The sequence below is a fragment of the Ranitomeya imitator genome, chromosome 3 (assembly GCF_032444005.1).
Source record: "Ranitomeya imitator isolate aRanImi1 chromosome 3, aRanImi1.pri, whole genome shotgun sequence".
Taxonomy (NCBI): Eukaryota; Metazoa; Chordata; class Amphibia; order Anura; family Dendrobatidae; genus Ranitomeya; species Ranitomeya imitator.
The window spans coordinates 18,295,833-18,313,888 of NC_091284.1; the positions used below are offsets into that span (position 1 = coordinate 18,295,833).

Consider the following 18,056-nt stretch of genomic DNA (forward strand, 5'->3'; position numbering starts at 1 on the left):
TAATGCCCACGTTGATAGCAAAAGGTTTCCAGAGTCAAGAAGTGTTGTCATGGGGATTCTTCCCTTTTCACAGGGAAAATGTAATCTGTGGCATTATAGGAATGAAACCGCACCTCTACATTGGATTTGTGCTGATAACATAATGGTGCGTGGACTCTGCGATGGAGCCCCAAATCCTCCAGTGTAAGAAAAAAGTACGTTGGTCAAGTTTTGGGTGTTTTTTTTTACACATTTAAGACCTCTGTTTGCTGTCAGTGAATGGAGCAGGCGTTCTCGGTTTACATCCACCTGGGGGTTTGTCTATACAATCGAGACAACAGCCGGGACTCCAGCCTGATACAATGTATCATTCATAGATGGTTAGAAACAATTGTAACAATAGTAAGCCTATCCATAGTTCTATCCTCCGCAGATTGTTCACCTTCTGGAATCCAACCACAAACTCTAGCGGAAAGTTGCGGAACTATTTATAACACATTGATTCAAATTAATTTATATGAAACCAATACAATCCCATCCCTGATATTTGTGACATAGATACAGATCATGGCAGAAACCAGGGGTCAGGAGGGTAAAAAAATCCAGAAAAACAAATATAAAAGGGGCAGAACCAGAAAGGATGGGGGTAAAACAGAGAAAATGTGGTGGCCGGGGGGGATTTAGTTTGAAATTGCACCTAATTTCGATACATTGCTTTTAATTTTGGGTAAAAGACGAGTGACAGGAAACACATAATCTCTATATAAAAGAGATCTGTGTACAAGGACATTCAAGGAAGGTGCAGAATGTAATTTATGTCCAAAGACGCACACTCAGCTGAAATGTGGTGCAGAGACCCGCCGGATCCCTTCACTGCGACACACGGCGCCGGTCAATCCAACGTCGGCAGCTAATGTTAGTGTACTAGTAACGGGCGGCATATGGCAACGACATTATAACCGGATGGGGCCCAGGATGGAGGACATTAAACCAGGAAAGGGAGACATTATACCAACAAGGATGTGGACATTATTACGGGAAGGGGTTGAAAATGGGGGACAGTATTACAGGAAGGGGAGATGACAGTGAACATTATACCAGGAAAGGGTCAGGTTGGAGGACCTAATTCCAGGAAGGGGATGCAAATGGGGGACATTATACCTGGAAGGGGTTGGGGTGGGGACATTATTACAGGAAGGAACCAGGATGGGGGGACATTATTACAGGAAGGAGCGAGGATGGGGGACAGGATTACAGGAAGGGGAGAGGACAGTGAACATTATACCAGGAACAGGTCAGGTTGGAGGACCTAATACCAGGAAGGGGATGCAAATGGGGGACATTATACCTGGAAGGGGTTAGGATGGGGACATTATTACAGGAAGGGGCGAGGATGGGGGACATTATACCTGGAAGGGGCCAGGATGAAGAACATTATGCCAGGAAGTGGCTCAAGAAGGGGGACATTCTTAATGGAAGGGGCCAGAATGGGAGACATTATTACAGGACGGGGCCCAGTATCGTGGACTGTAAGGTCATTAAAGATGTCATTGGCTTCAGTGGCAATGGACTAAGTGCAAAAGAGGCATCTCCTGCATCCAAGAAAGCAGCAATCAGTATGACTGTAGTTTGGAGGATGTAAATGGCAGAGGGGACCGTAAATTAGATGAGATGGGTGGGAAGGGGTTAACACACACGTCCAGAATGTTTTTCAGCTTTACATTTATTTAAGTCCTTCCTCGGTTCTTGACGTCAATAACCCACAAGATATAATTATCCGCACAGTTCATTGATTTACGAGATTTTTAACCCGGCAAAATACATATTCAGTGAAAAGCAAATGGAGATTATAACATTAATACCGTCCGTAATAGGCAGCCGTAATATAATCCTTCTATAAAGTGCAGTGGATATAGGTCACTGTATAATAGAGTAGCGTACGGCTCAGAGCTGACCGGATGGCGGCTCTCAGATCCCGGTCTGCCCCGACCCCTCGTATAATGGCATTTGTAATTAGCTTCTAAGCTGTAGGCACCGACTGCTGTAAGAGAGATGTGCGCCATTCACACAGATTAGATCAAATTCATCTATAAGGTTATATCCATATTCTGGGGGCAGGTGAACAGTCTTATGACAACTGAGCTGCAGCAGCAAAATTGACCACTAGGTGGCGATGCAGCCCAATAGAAATCTCCCACTGGTTGAGAAGAGCAGCGCTGCACACAGACTGCTCAGCTGCCCTACATACGCTGCGCTGCCCTACTACTTCATGGTTTAATATGCATAGGCAAGATTTGCAGGTACTTGTAGTGCACATCCCCTATAAATCCTACAGGGACAAGTGTGGGATGCATTGCAAACGTGTCACAGTAGATACTGTGCTACTGTGTTTTATAAATCATAATATTTCCACTGTAACACTAATATTTAGACCTAGTCATATTATAGGAGCACTGTATGGCACTGTTATGTCAGAAGTCTATGGCTCTATATATATGAATGCGGATTGCCTCTGTACTTGGGGATTGCAATATGTTGTTGGTATCTAGGCACTGAGTTTTATGGCACCTTATGGCACTATTAGGGGGGCACTTTATAAAACATTTGTTTATCTCTTTTGTGTTGTTATTAAGGTACTGCTGGCCACTGTAAGTTATATCAGGAATTCACCCTAATCCTACTGTAGTTCTAGCCCTATCCCTACGACTAGTCTTACAATCACCCTAACCCCAGCCTTAACTCTGAAACTAGTCCTAGCCTTAACACTCACCCTAACACTAGCCCTAACACTAGTCTCAGCCCTTACAATCACCCTAAACCCAGCCTTAACACTAACATTTTATTTTTTGGATAAAAAAATTGATTATATTGTTATCCATAGAGTATTAGGTGCTTGGTGGAAATGTCAGTATTATATAAGTGTCCAAAATAGCTTTGAAACATTTTTCAGTATTCAATTACTCATCCATATATTATTGTGTGCTCTGTGGTACATTTCTGTCATATATAACACTCCAAAAAAGCATGCAAATTTTTTTGGTATTATATTACTCATCCATAGAGTTCTGTAGCACATTTCGGTGGTATATAACCCTTCAAAGAATGGGGAAAAATGTTACATGCTCTAGGCTACATTGGTGTATAAAACTCCAAAAAAGCATTAAAAAATTTGTCTGGATTCACTTACTCATCCATACAGTATTAGGTGCTTTCTATGACATTTCTGTGGTATATAAGACTCCAAAAAGCATTGAAAAAAATTGTCAGTATTCATGTACTCATCTATATACTGTTACATAATCTGTGGTACATTTCCATAGTATATAACTTTCCAAAAAAGCGTTCAATATTTTTTTGGTATTCTATTGCTCATCCATAGAGTATTAAGTGCTAGTGCGGTACATTTCGATGGTATAAAACCCACCAAAAAAGCGTGGAAAAATTTGTTTGGATTCAATTAGTCATCCATACAGCACTGCCTCAGAAAAGCAGAAACAGGCTCTGCTGAAGCTACTTTGTCTATGAGATAAATCGCACAATGCGGCAGAGTTATTGAAAGGAATAACAAATCAGTAAGATCTGTGGTTTTTGCTGCTGGACCTACAACCAGGCATGATCGTGTGTAATAATGGCCATAACCTGGAGGCAGCTGTGAAGCTTGGCAAGCTCACACACATACCATGCTTGGCACAAGTGCTCAACTTGGTAGTTCAGCGGTTACTGAAAACCTACCCAGATTTGCCAGAGCTTCTGATCAAGGTACGCAGCATCAGCACCCATTTCCGCAAGTTGGTTACACCTGCAGCCGCTCTGGCAGTGCTGTAGAAGTGCCTGCAAGTGCCAGGTCACACTGACTGGTGTGCGACATAACCATGTGCTGGAACTCCACACTGAACATGCTGGCAAGGCTTTGTGAGCAGCAGAGCCCAGTTGTGGAATATCAGCTCCAACTTACCCGTCGGTATACTCGTCAGCTTCTACACATAACAACCGAAGAGTGGGCATGGATGTCTGACTGTGCGGTTCTCCAAGACTTTCAGGACTCCACAAAGATGGTGTGCAGTGACAATGCCATTATCAGCGCAACGATCCCGCTTTTGTGCCTACTTAAATAGTCGCTAATAGCAATTAAACATGAAGCTTTGCATGCAGACCAGGTGGAGAAGGAGGAAGAGATAAGGCAGGGAAATACTACCAAGCCCAGCCTCATCTCGTCTGCAGGGCCGACTGGGTAACAATGAGGAGGTGGAAGCTGAGGAAGAGGAAGAGGAGGATTAGGAGCTGCCGCAACAGAGGACCTGGTGGCTAGGAGCACCCGGAACGACCTGATGGGTAAACTCACACAGGACAAGTTCTGGGAAGTGGGAGCTCTGCTGACCGCAACCCCTAATCCTATCACACAACTAGAAATAGCCGTGGAGCGTACCTAACTCTACCTAGACGCCTCTTCACAGCCTAAGAGCTAACTAGCCCTAGAGATGGAAAATAAAGCCTACCTTGCCTCAGAGAAATTCCCCAAAGGAAAAGGCAGCCCCCCACATATATTGACTGTGAGTAAAGATGAAAGTCACAAACACAGAAATGAAACAGGTATCAGCAAAGGGAGGCCAGACTTACTAAACAGACCGAGGTCAGCACAAAAAACTACAAAAGACCACACAGAATATGCAAAAAGACCTCCGCACCGACTCACGGTGCGGAGGTGCCACTCTGCATCCCAGAGCTTCCAGCTAGCAAGGCAAAATCATGATACCAAGCTGGACAAGGAAATAATGAACAAATAATAACTAGCAGGGACTTAGCTTCTGCTGGAGTAGACAGGTCACCAGAAAGATCCAAGAGCGAACTGAACCAGTACAAGAACATTGACAGCTGGCATGAAGTAACGATCAGAGTGGAGTTAAATAGAGCAGCCAGCCAAGACTAAACTAGGTCACCTGTGGAAGGAACCTCAGAACCAGCAGCTCCACTCACAGCCACCAGAGGGAGTCCATGGACAGAACTCGCCGAAGTACCGTTCATGACCACAGGAGGGAGTTCGATAACAGAATTCACAACAAGTAGCCACATAAGCTTTGTCCTGTCTCTGCTACGTGGATGGGCTTAGAAGAGGAATGAGGAGCAAGAGAGGGAGGAGGAGATGGAGAGTCGTCATTATGGTGCAGACAGGGAAGTGTTGGCTCTAGAGACCTTGGTACATATGACTGTTTTTTGTAATGCTGCCTTTTCCGTGACGCTTGTGTTGCATTCATCTTGAACAAAAAAAAAAAGAGTACTGGTTGTTCACCCTGCTAAACTAACGCTACAAGTAGAACCTAGCATCTTTACCAGATCTATACCAGAAGACCATTGTGGAAAATATGTTGATTTAATTCCCATCAGACAGTGCCAGCGGCAGGGGCCAAGCTTCCTTGGCCAACCACGGAGGAGAGGCGAGTGAGACCCACACAGGTACAGCAGACGCAGGGGTACACTGTCAAAGGCCTGGGCCAATTTCATGACACCCTCCCAGCGTCCAGACCCCGATGACTGGGAAATTTTGACAAGGAGGGAAAAGTTTTTAAAGATGGTCACACAATACCTTGCCAACAAAACCAGCACACTCCCTAATTCTTCTGCTATCTTCAGCTTTTGGGTCTCAAAGCTGGACACCTGGTATGAGCTGTCCCTCTATGCCTTGGAGGTGTTGTGCTACCCTGCCGTTTGCATCTTGTAGAAGCAATGTTTTAGTGCCATTGGTGTGTGTGTGGGGGGGGGGGGGTCAAGACAGACAGGCACTTTTGCCTGTCAACAGAAAGTGCTGACAGGCTCACTCTGATAAAAATGCACAAAGCTTGGATCAGCCCCAACTTTTCCACACTACCAGATGACAGAAGTACATAACGTGAATTTCATGTTCAATATTTGTATGAGGCGCGCCAGTTGTTGCCTTCTAGGGTCTATGGATGACTGGATGACCCTACTTATAATTTTATCCGGGCTTTGCACTTTGTGCAAAGCCTTTATGAGTATCGAAGTACCACAACTACAATTTCTTAATTTTTTATGAGGCTGTCCAGTTGGTGCTTTCAGTGGTGCATAGATGACCCTGCTTGTAATTTTTGGCAGGCTTTGTATTTAGTGCATAGCCTTTATGAGTCTAGAAGTACCACTACATGACAATGTAAACAGAATATGCATGAGGCCTCCTTTATATCTAATACAGTCCCTCTTCCATCATATTTTTGGCAGTTCTTGCTTCCTTCAAACTGGAATTTCCAATTTTTGAACATTTTAGTGCTCGCTCATCTCTAGGCGGACGCAGACAGGAAAGGGATCCTGTGCAAGAACAATATAAGGGCCCCGTTACCTCTTGGTCCTCTTGGGCTGCACAGGTTGTACCAATGATATGTCTGCTCCTGCACCACAGTATTTGTATCCCTGATAGTCAGCCGCACATTCCCCCCCAGTAGAGCGGTTCACTCTTCTTCTTAACACATAAACTGCTTCAAATAAAGATGGTTCCCGAGATTGGCGTTCCAAAGCATCTTCCTCCTCCTTAACCTAATGACATGCTGCCACTTAATACAAGCTGCAAAGCACTCAGCGCATTAAACTCAATTGCACTTTTAAGCAACGGACAAGATATAGAGACATTTAAAAGCTTCTCAAACATTTAGGGCTTTCAAAAAAAAAAAATCCCATGTCACGGAGCGTCGGTGAAGCCGTCCGCATCATGAATATTTAATAACCCGCAAAATACATTATTTATGACTCCGACAAACAACTGTATCTTTAAATCTCCAGAGAGCGGCATTATTTTATTCATCACACTTGGTGGAACTTATTGTTCTACGGAAATTGTATTCACCAAATGTATCGAGCGAGTGTCATTTATTTATAGGGAACTGTATTTACTGCTTACTATGTTACACACATTGGGTATCGTATAGTAGAATTACACTGTATAGAATGCTATTAATCCAGCGTCCAATAAATTAGAAATTCTGAAAAAAAAAAAACTGAGCAAAGAAAAGTAATGAGGAAATCCATTTAATATAGACATTCAAACGGAGGTGATTTTTGAGGTGTGTTCGCTATCTTCACTATTAAAATATGGACTGGAGTATATATGTATATGTATGTGTATGCTCCCTATAGAGGTATAGTTTGGTGTATATATATGTGTATTGTAATACTCACTATAGAGGTACAGGATGGTGTAAACAGGTAAAATAAGTATTGAACACGTCACCAATTTTCTAAGTAAATATAATTCTGTATGGAGAAACTAGTCGCAGACATTGCTCAGATGTGTTTTTGTCCTCCTCTTCCACACAAACTCTCTTCACATCCTCTACTTTTCGGTGGCTCCTTCTATGAACTCTGAGCTTTAGTTCCTTCCATATATTTTCTGTTGGATTCAGGTCCGGTGATCGGCTTGGCTATTCTAGCAGCTTTATTTTCTTTCTCTGAAATTAATTGAAAGTGTCCATGGCTGTGTGTTTGGGATCATTGTCTTGTTGAAGTGTCGTTTCATCTTCATCATCCTGGTAGAATGCAGCAGATTTTTATAGAGCATGTCTCAGTACATTTGTCTATTCATCCTTTCTTCATTTATATGTAGTTTGCCAGTGCCGTATGCTGAAAAACTGTCCCACACCACATTGTTCCCACCTCCAAACTTCACTGTTGGTATGGTGTTTTTGGAGTAATATTTAGTGCCTTTTGGCCTCCAATTATGGTGTGTACTATGGCATCCAAAGAGTTCAATTTTGGTTTGATCTGACCAGACTACATTCAGTATTTCACAAGCTTGTCTAAATGTTGATGCTCAAACTGTAAATGTCCTTGAACATGCTTTTTGTTCAGCAATGGATCTTATGTGGCAAGCATGTATACAGGCCATGATGGGTGAGTGCATTACTTATAACTTTCTGTTAAACAATTGAACCTGCTGATTCCTGATCTTTCTGTAGCTCTCCACAGATGGTCCTTGGCTCTCCACATTGGTCCTTGCATCTTTGACAACTCTTCTGATAATTCCTTTCACTCCTCTATCTGAAAAATTGCTGGAAACACCTGGTTGTGGCCGGTTTATGGTGATTATGGCCCCAACAGTGCTCACTGGAACCTTCAGCAGTTTAGATATTATTCTGTAACCAATGATATCAGTATGATTTTCAACAATAAGGTAATGAAGGTCTTGAGACAGCTCACTTTTTTTTTACCCATCATGAGATGTTTCTTGTGTGGCCCCCTGAGGTAATGAGACATCTTTTATAGGCCATTAGTTGAACCAACTGATATTATTTGTCACTATGTAGCAGGATTGCTTTCTAATTACTGTTGATTTCAGCCGGTGTCAGGACTTTCCACAGCTTTTTGCACCTCACTTTCTTCATCTGTTCAATGTTTTTTCCCTCAGACATTTCTTATTATTACGCATAACTTAATATTTAAACATCTATGGTGATTTCCTTATCTGGGTGGATTGGATGTGTTGTTACCGACATCTCGTGAGAATGTCAATAGTGCCTTTAGATATAGATTTACTTATAAAACTGGTGACGGGTTCAATACTTATTTCCCCTGTTTTATATGTACTCTTATACTCATTATAGAGGAATAGTACGGTGTAGATATACAGCGGCATGTAAAAGTTTGGGCACCCCTGGTCAAAATTACTGTTATCGTGAACAGTTAAGCAAGTTGAATTTTAAATGATCTCTAAAAGGACTAAAGCTACACATGACACATTTCTTTTCTATTTTAGGCAAAAAAAAAAAATCTTTCATCTTTTACAGTTTAAAAATTACAAAAAGGAAAATGGGTTGATGCAAAAATTTGGGCACCTTTGGGGATTTGTGTGCTCAGATAACTTTGACCAAGGTTTCAGACCTTAATAAGCCTGTTAGGGTTATGGCTTGTTCACTATCATCTTTAGGAAAGACCAGGTGATGCAAATTTCCCGGCATTATAAAAACCCAGCTTCCTCTAACCTTGTGCCAAAACACAGCAGCCATGATTTCCTCTAAGCAGCTGCCGAGCACTCTGAGAATGAAAATGGTGGAGATTCACAAAGCAGGAGAAAGCTATAAAAAAAGGCAAAGAGTTTTCAAGTTGCCGTTTCCTCAGTTTGAAATGTAAATAAGAAATGGCAACTACCAGGAACAGTGGAGGTCAAGATAATGACTGGGAGACCAAGCAAAATCTCAGTGAGAGTTGCTCGTAGGAGCAAGAGGCAAATCTGAAGTCCGCAGAGACTGGAGTTGTGGTACATTGTTCTACTGTTCAGAGACACCTGTACAAACCTGGCCGTCATGGAAGAGTCATCAGAAGAAAACCATATATATATATATATATATATATATATATATATATATTATGCACTCTCATACTCATTATAGAGGAATAGGCTGGAGTGTATATATATAAATATATATGTATATATTTACGCTCTTATACTCACTGTAGAGGAATAGGCTCAGGTATATATATATCTACTCTCTTATACTCACTATAGAGGAATAGGCTCAGGTATATATATATCTACGCTCTTATACTCACTATAGAGGAATAGGCTCGGGTATATATATATATACGCTCTTATACTCACTATAGAGGAATAGGCTGGTGTATATATATATATCTACGCTCTTATACTCACTATAGAGGAATAGGCTGGGGTATATATATATATATATGTGTGTGTGTGCTCAGTGGCGTAACTACAAAGTTACGGGCCCCGGTGCGAACTTCCAAATGGGGCCCCCCCGCCCCCCCCCCCTTCCCTTAGATACGCCTCGGACTGTTGCCGTGCAGGAGGAATCTCCTGCACTGCAACATGGTGTTGGGTGCCAGCACAGCCCGCACAGTGGTATATCCAGCACAGCCCGCACAGTGGTATATACAGCACAGCCCGCACAGTGGTATATCCAGCATAGCCCGCACAGTGGTATATCCAGCACAGCCCGCACAGTGGTATATCCAGCACAGCCCGCACAGTGGTATATCCAGCACAGCCCGCACAGTGGTATATCCAGCACAGCCCGCACAGTGGTATATCCAGCATAGCCCGCACAGTGGTATATCCAGCATAGCCCGCACAGTGGTATATCCAGCACAGCCCGGACAGTGGTATATACAGCACAGCCCGCACAGTGGTATATCCAGCATAGCCCGCACAGTGGTATATCCAGCACAGCCCGCACAGTGGTATATCCAGCATAGCCCGCACAGTGGTATATCCAGCACAGCCCGCACAGTGGTATATCCAGCATAGCCCGCACAGTGGTATATCCAGCACAGCCCGCACAGTGGTATATCCAGCACAGCCCGCACAGTGGTATATCCAGCACAGCCCGCACAGTGGTATATCCAGCACAGCCCGCACAGTGGTATATCCAGCATAGCCCGCACAGTGGTATATCCAGCACAGCCCGCACAGTGGTATATCCAGCACAGCCCGCACAGTGGTATATCCAGCACAGCCCGCACATTGATATACAGCACAGCCCACACAGGGATATATAGAGCACAGCCCACACAGGGATATATAGAGCACAGCCCACACAGGGATATATAGAGCACAGCCCACACAGGGATATATACAGCACAGCCCACACAGGGGTATATACAGCACAGCCCACACAGGGGTATATACAGCACAGCCCACACAGGGGTATATACAGCACAGCCCACACAGGGTTATATAGAGCACAGCCCACACAGGGGTATATAGAGCACAGCCCACACAGGGGTATATAGAGCACAGCCCACACAGGGATATATACAGGTCATAGACACCGGTATATTTAAATGCGGCGGCGGCACTGGCGGGGGGAGGGGGAGGAACAGTGCAGCGGCTCCCATTGTCTCAGATATAGGTACAGCACCTACAATAACTCCAGACCAGAGCCGAATGATGTGACCACACAGGGGGTACACCCACAGGTCCAGGGTACTACATTACAGTGGGCACAGACCTGAGCCACTACACTCTGTGCTGGGCATAGTACAGGGCACTGATCACTCAGGAGTCACCAGTATGAAGACCCCTAGTGATCACTGTGTCACATCAATTCCAGGACACCAGCCTTCTCGTGTCACCCATTAGCAGCTCACCCTGGCCCCCACACTGTGGAGGTGGCAGAGCAGTGAGCGGGCAGGTGACGGGATATACAGTGTGTGCCACCCAGCTCCTGTCACTACCCGGCTGCGGACCACCTCCCCCCACTAAAACCCGAACTTTTCCCCAGCACTCACTCATAGCTGGAACAGGACGCGGTCTCGACTGCTCCCTCCGTAACACTCCGGGACTCCCGGCACTACACTACCCTAGACGGACATCCCCGCTCCTCACACAGTCTTCCGGTCCACCCGCCTCACTGCTGAGGGCCAACTTCCGCATCGCACAGGGACAACGGCCCCACCCAGACGTCACCAGCCACGCCCACTGCCAAGGCAACGGCTCCTCCGATTGGCCCACTACTGGCACCGGCTCTTCTGCCGATGGACAGTCCGACCTGCTGGCCCCGGGCCCCTGACCTGCTGGGCCCGGTCGCAATGGCGACCGCTGCGACCGCGGTAGTTACGCCACTGTGTGTGCTCTTATACTCACTGTAGAGGAATAGGCTGGAGTATATATATATATGTGTGTGCTCTTATAATAATAATCTTTAATAATCTTTATTTTTTATATAGCGCTAACATATTCCGCAGCGCTTTTACAGTTTTGCACACATTATCATCACTGTCCCCGTTGGGGCTCACAATCTAAGTTCCCTATCAGTATGTCTTTGGAATGGAATACGCTCTTATACTCACTGTGGAGGAATATGCTATATATATATATATATATATATATATATAAATATCTACGCTCTTATACTCACTATAGAGGAATAGGCTGGAGAATATATATACAGTGGGGCAAAAAAGTATTTAGTCAGTCAGCAATAGTGCAAGTTCCACCACTTAAAAAGATGAGAGGCGTCTGTAATTTACATCATAGGTAGACCTCAACTATGGGAGACTAAGGGTATGTTCACACGTTCAGGATTTCCATCCTTTTTTTTTCAGGACAGTTTTTTTAAAAAACTGCAGCTCTTGGCAGAAAACGCAGGTCCTTTTTTTGTCCTTTTTTGATGTGTTTTTGATGCGTTTTTTGATGCGTTTTTTTATCCTTTTTTTACTGTGTTTCCTAGGAAGCTTTTTAGGGCTAAAATGGCTGAAAATACCCTAACCCTACCCCTAACCCTACCCCTACCCCTAACCCTAACCCTACCCCTAACCCTACCCCTAACCCTACCCCTACCCCTAACCCTACCCCTAACCCTACCCCTAACCCTACCCCTAACCCTAACCCTAACCCTATTCTAACCTTAGTGAAAAAAAAAAAAAAAAATTCTTAATTTTTTTATTGTCCCTACCAATGGGGGTGACAAAGTGGGGGGGGTGTCATTTACTATTTTTTTATTTTGATCACTGAGATAGGTTATATCTCAGTGATCAAAATGCACTTTGGAGCGAATCTGCCGGCCGGCAGATTCGGCGGGCGCACTGCGCATGCGCCCGCCATTTTGCAAGATGGCGGCGCCCAGGGAGAAGACGGCCGGACGGACACCGGGACGCCGGGTAAGTATAAGGGGGGGAGATTAGGGCACGGGGGGGGCATCGGAGCACTGGGGGGGGGGCATCGGAGCACGGGGGGGGCATCGGAGCACGGGGGGGCGGGATCGGAGCACGGGGGGGCAGCCACACTCCGCCCACGCACTTCCGCCCGCTCCCCCGCACTTCCTGCTGCAGCGGTTCTGCACATCAAATCGCAGTAAAACCCGCAGATATATTTTTGATCTGCGGGTTTTACTGCGATTTTGACCTCACAATGGAGGTCTATGGGTGCAGAACCGCTGCGGTTCAGGAAGAAGAATTGACATGCTCCTTCTTTTTTCCGGGAGCTATTCAGCGCGGCTTTTTTTTTACAATTTCCGGACCATGTGCACAGTGTGTCCTGTTTTCCATAGGGTACAGTGTACTGTACCCTGCATGGAAAACAGCTGCGGAACCGCAGCGGCAAAACCGCCGCGGTTCCGCGGTAAAAAACGCACTGTGTGAACATGGCCAAACTGAGAAAAAAAAATCCAGAAAATCACATTGTCTGTTTTTTTTATCATTTTTTTGCATTTTATGGTGGAAAATAAGTATTTGGTCAGAAACAAACAATCAAGATTTCTGGCTCTCACAGACCTGTAACTTCTTCTTTAAGAGTCTCCTCTTTCCTCCACTCATTACCTGTAGTAATGACACCTGTTTAAACTTGTTATCAGTATAAAAAGACACCTGTGCACACCCTCAAACAGTCTGACTCCAAACTCCACTATGGTGAAGACCAAAGAGCTGTCAAAGGACACCAGAAACAAAATTGTAGCCCTGCACCAGGCTGGGAAGACTGAATCTGCAATAGCCAACCAGCTTGGAGTGAAGAAATCAACAGTGGGAGCAATAATTAGAAAATGGAAGACATACAAGACCACTGATAATCTCCCTCGATTTGGGGCTCCACGCAAAATCCCACCCCGTGGGGTCAGAATGATCACAAGAACGGTGAGCAAAAATCCCAGAACCACGCGGGGGGACCTAGTGAATGAACTGCAGAGAGCTGGGACCAATGTAACAAGGCCTACCATAAGTAACACACTACGCCACCATGGACTCAGATCCTGCAGTGCCAGACGTGTCCCACTGCTTAAGCCAGTACATGTCCGGGCCCGTGTGAAGTTTGCTAGAGAGCATTTGGATGATCCAGAGGAGTTTTGGGAGACTGTCCTATGGTCTGATGAAACCAAACTGGAACTGTTTGGTAGAAACACAACTTGTCGTGTTTGGAGGAAAAAGAATACTGAGTTGCATCCATCAAACACCATACCTACTGTAAAGCATGGTGGTGGAAACATCATGCTTTTGGGCTGTTTCTCTGCAAAGGGGCCAGGACGACTGATCCGGGTACATGAAAGAATGAATGGGGCCATGTATCGTGAGATTTTGAGTGCAAATCTCCTTCCATCAGCAAGGGCATTGAAGATGAAACGTGGCTGGGTCTTTCAACATGACAATGATCCAAAGCACACTGCCAGGGCAACGAAGGAGTGGCTTCGTAAGAAGCATTTCAAGGTCCTGGAGTGGCCTAGCCAGTCTCCAGATCTCAGCCCTATAGAAAACCTTTGGAGGGAGTTGAAAGTCCGTGTTGCCAAGCGAAAAGCCAAAAACATCACTGCTCTAGAGGAGATCTGCATGGAGGAATGGGCCAACATACCAACAACAGTGTGTGGCAACCTTGTGAAGACTTACAGAAAACGTTTGACCTCTGTCATTGCCAACAAAGGATATATTACAAAGTATTGAGATGAAATTTTGTTTCTGACCAAATACTTATTTTCCACCATAATATGCAAATAAAATATTAAAAAAACAGACAATGTGATTTTCTGGATTTTTTTTTCTCAGTTTGTCTCCCATAGTTGAGGTCTACCTATGATGTAAATTACAGACGCCTCTCATCTTTTTAAGTGGTGGAACTTGCACTATTGCTGACTGACTAAATACTTTTTTGCCCCACTGTATGTGCGCTCTTATACTCACTGTAGAGGAATAGGCTGGGGTATATATATATATATACGCTCTTATACTCACTATAGAGGAATAGGCTGGTGTATATATATATATATATCTACACTCTTATACTCACTGTAGAAGAATAGGCGGGAGTATATATATATATCTACGCTCTTATATGTAGAGGAATAGGCTGGGGTATATATATATCTACACTCTTATACTCACTGTAGAGGAATAGGCTGGGGAATATATATATCTACGCTCTTATTCTCACTGTAGAGGAATAGGCTGGGGAATATATATATCTACGCTCTTATACTCACTGTAGAGGAATAGGCTGGGGTATATATATATCTACGCTCTTATACTCACTGTAGAGGAATAGGCTGGGGTATATATATATTTACGCTCTTATACTCACTGTAGAGGAATAGGCTGGGGTATATATATATCTACGCTCTTATTCTCACTGTAGAGGAATAGGCTGGGGTATATATATATTTACGCTCTTATACTCACTGTAGAGGAATAGGCTGGGGCATATATATATCTACGCTCTTATACTCACTGTAGAGGAATAGGCTGGGGTATATATATATTTACGCTCTAATACTCACTGTAGAGGAATAGGCTGGGGTATATATATATCTACGCTCTTATACTCACTGTAGAGGAATAGGCTGGGGTATATATATATCTACGCTCTTATACTCACTGTAGAGGAATAGGCTGGGGTATATATATATCTACGCTCTTATACTCACTGTAGAGGAATAGGCTGGGGTATATATATATCTACGCTCTTATACTCACTGTAGAGGAATAGGCTGGGGTATATATATATCTACGCTCTTATACTCACTGTAGAGGAATAGGCTGGGGTATATATATATCTACGCTCTTATACTCACTGTAGAGGAATAGGCTGGGGTATATATATATCTACGCTCTTATACTCACTGTAGAGGAATAGGCTCGGGTATATATATATCTACGCTCTTATACTCACTGTAGAGGAATAGGCTGGGGTATATATATATCTACGCTCTTATACTCACTGTAGAGGAATAGGCTGGGGTATATATATATCTACGCTCTTATACTCACTGTAGAGGAATAGGCTGGGGTATATATATATCTACGCTCTTATACTCACTGTAGAGGAATAGGCTGGGGTATATATATATCTACGCTCTTATACTCACTGTAGAGGAATAGGCTGGGGTATATATATATCTACGCTCTTATACTCACTGTAGAGGAATAGGCTGGGGCATATATATATCTACGCTCTTATACTCACTGTAGAGGAATAGGCTGGGGTATATATATATTTACGCTCTAATACTCACTGTAGAGGAATAGGCTGGGGTATATATATATCTACGCTCTTATACTCACTGTAGAGGAATAGGCTGGGGTATATATATATCTACGCTCTTATACTCACTGTAGAGGAATAGGCTGGGGTATATATATATCTACGCTCTTATACTCACTGTAGAGGAATAGGCTGGGGTATATATATATCTACGCTCTTATACTCACTGTAGAGGAATAGGCTGGGGTATATATATATCTACGCTCTTATACTCACTGTAGAGGAATAGGCTGGGGTATATATATATCTACGCTCTTATACTCACTGTAGAGGAATAGGCTCGGGTATATATATATCTACGCTCTGATACTCACTGCAGAGGAATAGGCTGGGGTATATATATATACATATATATATATATATATATATATCTACGCTCTGATACTGTAGAGGAATAGGCTGGGGTATATATATATATATATATATATATATATATATTGAGTCCCCCTATATATATATATATTGAGTCCCCCTACTTCAATCCAGACTGCTTCGAGATCTTACAAAGAGAAGCCGCCCATTATCAGGCCCTGGGCAAAGTTCTCATCTTTGGAGACCTCAATGCAAGAACAGGGAGAGAGAGAGACTTCCTGACCACGGATGGAAACATCTACATACTTGGAGCAGAGAATGACGGCCAAGACCCTGTACACACTGAGAGAAACAGCTATGACAGTACAGTCAACAAAAGTGGCAGAAAGCTCCTGAACGTATGTAAAAGTTTAGGACTTCATATCCTTAATGGACGAAGCAAGGGTGACTCCTTAGGAAGGTATACACTAAACTCCCATGTAGGGAGGAGTGTAGTTGATTACGCCATTACAGACCTGAACCTGGCAGATGTCAGCGCCTTCATAGTCACCCCACAAACGCACCTGTCAGACCACAGCCAACTTCTTCTGTACATAAAATCTACAGAGAAACCATCCACTCAGAAGCCACAGCAGAGCGGCCTCTTCACCCGGCCTCCATCCTATAAATGGTCCAAAATGTCGGCACTAAGATATAAAGAAGCTTCCAGCAGACTTGAAATACAGCGGATGCTCCACCACTTCTACAACCTTGAGTACATGCCAAACCCAGAGGGAGTGAACCAAGCAGCAAAGGACCTCAACAATATATTCTACGCAATGGCCAGACTGTCTGACCTTAAAAAAGTCGACTACAAGAGACCAAAAGAAACACAGGTCAATGGCTGGTTTGACAGAGAATGTAAAGCTGTACGGAAGACCCTGAGAACAGCCTCCAACAAGAAACACAGAGACCCCAACCACCTGGGTCTGAGGGAAGCCTATGACTCCATACAAAAGCAGTACAAAACCATCCTCAGGAGGAAGAAGCAGAGTTACATCTCTACCAAGCTCAATCAACTCCAAGACGCCCTCCAAGACAACTCCTTCTGGGAACTATGGAACCACATGGGCACCAAAGACAAGAAAAACAACAACCATATCCAAAATGGCAACCTCTGGCTCCAATACTTCAGAGACCTCTATAAAGACATTCCAAAGGAAGGACTAAGCCAAGAACAGGAAAACATAATGGCGAAACTAAAAGCAATGGAGGAAAAAATCAAAAACTTCCAAAACCCGGTGGATACACCTATAACACTACAGGAAGTAACCGAGAGACTCTCCTCCATAAGATGTAGAAAAGCCGGTGGCCTAGATGGAATCCTACCAGAAATGCTGAAGTACAGCCCACCAGAAATACAGGCTGCAATGGTTAAACTCTTCAATATTGTACTGAGTGCCGGCTACTTCCCTCGTACCTGGAACCAAGGCCTCATCACACCCATCCACAAGAGTGGGGACAGGTATGACCCAGCTAACTACAGAGGCATATGCGTCAGCAGCAACCTGGGAAAACTGTTCAACAGTATCCTGAACAAGAGGATCCTCACCTTCCTCACCGAGCACAACGTCCTCAACAAGAGCCAAGCAGGGTTCATGCCGAACCACCGCACCACTGACCACATCTATACTCTGCACAGCCTCATTCAGAGACACGTCTACAATACAAAGAATGGGAAGATATACGCCTGCTTTGTGGACTTTAAAAAGGCTTTTGATTCAGTGTGGCACCCGGGCTTATTCCT

The 18,056-nt window shown here is 44.1% G+C and overlaps 1 protein-coding gene across 2 annotated transcripts in view; it reads right to left on the reverse strand.

The window, feature by feature from the left end:
• LSAMP (limbic system associated membrane protein) overlaps window positions 1-18,056 on the reverse strand; it is a 1,005,909-nt gene that overhangs the window by 47,151 nt on the left and 940,702 nt on the right. The window lies entirely within an intron of this gene.